Below are 4,546 nucleotides of genomic sequence, written 5' to 3'. Positions count from 1 at the left end.
ACACGTTTTCTTAGCGACCGCGTCTCTCTGCGAACGGTCGTAACACACAAAGAAAGACAATCCTTTTAGATGGACAGAAACGCAACAGACAAGCTTTGACACACTAAAAGAAAAGCTATGCTCAGCCTCAGCTTTAGCATATCCAGACTACACGAAAACATTCATACTCACCACAGACGCTTCCAATGAAGGAATAGGCGCAATCTTATCACAAGACGGACATCCTTGCTGTTACATATCACGGACACTCAATCCCCCAGAGAAAAATTATTCTAACATAGAAAAGGAATTATTAGTTTTCGTATGGGCAGTTGAAAGACTCAGGCAATACCTGTTAGGAAGACGATTCATTATTCGAACCGACCACCAAGCACTCACTTGGCTCAGATTATAAAATTCGCAATTTATAAATATCAACTGAATTTCCGAAAGACGTGAATTAAAAAAATGTTACTGTTAATTTTTTATTATTTTATTAAATAATATGAATATTCATACTTTTCAATGTTAATTTTTCTATTAATCCAACATAGGATGCAACAGTTTATTATAATATTAGTATAAGAAATAAGTAAATATATTTTTGTAAGCATTTCGAATTCTTTTTATTTCTATTGCATTCTCTTATCATTATTGTATGAAAATCATAAATATCACAATGGAAATTTTCAAGTTAACCACGACCGAGAGAAGCATGGCAGTGAGATCAAACGTTCAAGTCCTCCTCATAGCTTTTTTTTCTATTACCGTGGTATTGTGTTTCATAAATTTTTATCACAATATGTTACGATCCACAGAGAATACTATTTGAGCGTTTCAATTGCGCGAAGCAATTCGAAGGATTTGTGAAACGATAACTTGTAGAAATTGCACTACTATACCACATCAGCTCATGCGTCACTTCTGACTCGGGAGTTTCTCGCAAAAAATAACATTTACAGTCACCATATTCACCTGATCGTTCCCTTGCGATTATTTGTTATTCTCCAGAATGAAAAAATTCAACGATATTTTTGATCACGCCTCGTATGAGGGGAAGAAAAGAAAAAGAGGAAAATAAAAAATGATATGCAGCTGTGTAAAGGTTCGGAAGAAAGGTCTGTAGAAATTGTGAAAAGAAAATGTCTGTGATCAAATGTGATGATTAAGAAAAGAGTGAGATATGAAACATGTTATATAAAATATACTTTATACATTCTATTTTGGTTCATGTATATAATATGAAAAATGTATATGTAATACAAAACAAGTGTAGAATATAAGTACTAATGTTTAATCAGAGTTTCTATAATTTAGATAGTTTTGTATTTTTTTATTTTTATATTTTTTATTTTTTATATTTCTGTATTTTTATATTTTTAAACGTTTTCTATAATTCTATACTCAAGTAATGGTATAAAAAGAAGGATACGAATAGTGTGGAATGGCAACGCATGTAACGGTACGTGAATGTTACGCGTGCGCCAGATAACCAGGAGAGATTGTATAGGAATCGAGAGTTCGTTGAACAAAGAGAACGTTTTTTAGGAATACGTTATGTTTATGTAAACTATATAAAGAAGAAGAATTAAAAAAAAGAATTAAAAAAACAAATAAATAAAATCGCGTAACTAATTAGTTACCCGAAGGAAAAAAAGGAAAACATTCGCTAAACGAAATGGCGCGATCAACCTGCGAACCCAAGATTGCGACGATTGGCGTTAACAATTGGGATGCACGACACAAACAATTTCAAATCTGAGTTTGACCGCCAGCTGCGACAAGGCCACAGTAATTTTTACTCTTCTCTATACGCAGGCAGCGCGTTATAAATAGAGATCTCACTCCGCTGGTCCGATGTTTTTAATTACATTTTTAATTATATTTATAAACATTTATTGGTAAAGGCATGCAGTACATCATTTAAATCCGTCATAATAAAAAGGAGAACGCATGATTGCATACATTTCGTAATAAAGAAAATAAAAAGACTCACCATACCAAGATAAGAGAAGATTTATAACGATGTACCTTACAGGAGAATAGTTTTAGTTGAATAACACGAAATCCATGCACAAGGTTCTGGAGATCCAAAGACTTTGAGCACCCTAAAAAATTAAAGCAAGTTAGATAAATGCAAAAACTAAAATTGAAACATGATTATGTTATAAGAGTATCGTATTGAATTATATATTTAATGCACACAATTAAGTTAAAATGTTACAATATTTTGTCATTATTTGTTTAAATTTCATCAAATGCTTTTAAATAAGAAAATTTTGATAAAAACAAGTAACTTACAGCGTTAAAGTAAAAAATTGTATTATCTTTATAGCGTAATTTATTGATAAGTTATAAATGAATCTATAGCTATAATATTCAGACTTTCGCAAAATATTCTCAGGATATATCTTCTTTCACTTGCTAAAACTTTTTAATGGATTGTTATCTAACATACATGATTAAAGCAAACTCTTCAGTTAATCATTGATCAATCAAATTGGTCCTGTTTTGAGAATCTTAACGAATTCCATAATCAATGTCTCACAATATGTAGAAAAAAATAATTTTAAAGCGATCTGATCTATATAAAGAAAGAACATTCTCGAGTTTAACATTGCAATGTTGTGATATTTTTACATTTATAAAAAAAATGTTGACATGTTTAAACAGAATAAACCATCAACGCTTCACATATTTTGGATTATTAAAATATAATTTCACTTGATACAATTCTTGGCGGGTCAAAAGTTTTTAAAATTAATGAAAGTGTACATTATTGTACATTTAATAATAACAATAAGTATACATATGAGTTATGACCAAAAGTAAAAAAGCACACAGAGGTTCAATACTTCAATACTTGCTTATCATATATTAATGTCAATACAAAGAAAGATAAGTTTTAACATATATTAATGCATTGAAAAACTATCATTTGTATATATAAGTAACTATAAGCTTTAAAATCTATATATCAATATTAGTGGTTTTCTGCCTGTTACTTCATATCTAATACAATTTTATATCTATACTTACAATTTAATTTATGAAATGTAACAGTGACATATGAGCAATATGGATATAATTAACTCTTGCTGGAATACATTTGAAACAATCGTGGCAGTTCAATCTTTCGATTCCATAAGAATCTATATATACATCTATACATGGGTGCTACCTTTATTTATTCTGCAACATAAACAAATTGATATTGTAATTTTATTGCAAAACTTTACAAGACCATGATATAAGATCATATAAACATATATGTACATATTTGCAAATATATACAATTTTCATGTACTCCTGAAATCTAGTCCATACCGCTTTATGGCTTTGAGCATTGTTTGAACATATTTCATGCTAATATATTTACATTGGGATGTCTTTTCATTTTTTTATAGACAAGAAATTTTATTGTTGTTATATAATATGATGAAATAATATAGAAATTAAACAAATTTCGTATATCACATCGCAAACTCAACTATGAAAATTGGAAAGTTAATCGTTATCGATCGTCATGTAGGCTCATACCAATAATCGCAAATAGGTATTTTATTCCTTAATTTTCTTCGATTCTGTACATATTCCTAGGTAGTCGTGTATTAATATTAGATAGAAAAGTACGAACCTACCTACACAGTTAATAAAAATATGATTGAATTAAGAACATAAATTCGTTATGAACTTTATAATATATATTACACGTTTATTTCTCTTATACGTAAGTTTAGATCTACGATCTCTTCTATTTATCTTTGATACATATGGCTTGATATATTTGGTATACCGCAAAAGTTAGGTTAAATTATATAAAACATATCTGTTTCATATTAGAATAACTTAAGCAAAATCTTTAATTTTATAAACACATAAAATATTTACCTTAAATAAATCAATGATCGATCAAATGTTACATCTTTTGTATTTATACATTTTCTTCTATCAAAATTTAACAGATTAACTTTGTAATTTTTTGTTTAGCATTCATTACTAACTGATATATATCCACATTGTAGCCATCCTTCAACACGACGCACATCCGACCACGTGCGATTCCACAGAACGACTGTGCAGTGCCTCGTGTCGGTCAACCGTTATTATTTCGAATTGCTTACAGCACTGCTTCTTGATTGGCTACAATTCAGCAGTACAACATGGTACCTGCGCACATCCTCCCGCGAATATATAAGAATATAAACGTATAATATTTGTATTTTAAGATTGATAAAATAGATGTGTAAGTACGATTTTAACAAGCTGTCTTAACAAGATCTTTGTGCACAATATCATACATTAAACATGATACATGCAAAGTATGTATTACATTCAAAATACATGTATGTATGTATAGTGAAAAATAAGTGTTTGTACAGTTGGAATGTAGAAATAAAAAGAACCATATTTTCTACATTATTCAAATATATGTAATTGTACATCATAAGAGACATTTATATAAATAATGTAATTCTATAATAAATGTACACAAACATTGACATTATTTATAATATTTCAATGCATGTATTTAATAATATAGAAAATATTGATCTTCTTATTTCCA

The 4,546-nt window shown here is 29.1% G+C and overlaps 1 long non-coding RNA gene across 1 annotated transcript; it reads right to left on the bottom strand.

Annotated features, from left to right (window-relative positions):
* Positions 1–1,824: 1,824 nt before the first annotated feature.
* On the bottom strand, positions 1,825–4,175 carry LOC126925667 (uncharacterized). Its single transcript, XR_007714052.1, has 3 exons — positions 3,871–4,175; positions 3,019–3,171; positions 1,825–2,087 (listed from the first exon to the last, which is right to left on the bottom strand). It is a non-coding gene; the product is annotated as an uncharacterized LOC126925667 (long non-coding RNA).
* Positions 4,176–4,546: the final 371 nt, after the last annotated feature.

The sequence above is a fragment of the Bombus affinis genome, chromosome 16 (assembly GCF_024516045.1).
Source record: "Bombus affinis isolate iyBomAffi1 chromosome 16, iyBomAffi1.2, whole genome shotgun sequence".
Taxonomy (NCBI): domain Eukaryota; kingdom Metazoa; phylum Arthropoda; class Insecta; order Hymenoptera; family Apidae; genus Bombus; species Bombus affinis.
This window is presented reverse-complemented; position numbering and strand designations above follow the sequence as displayed.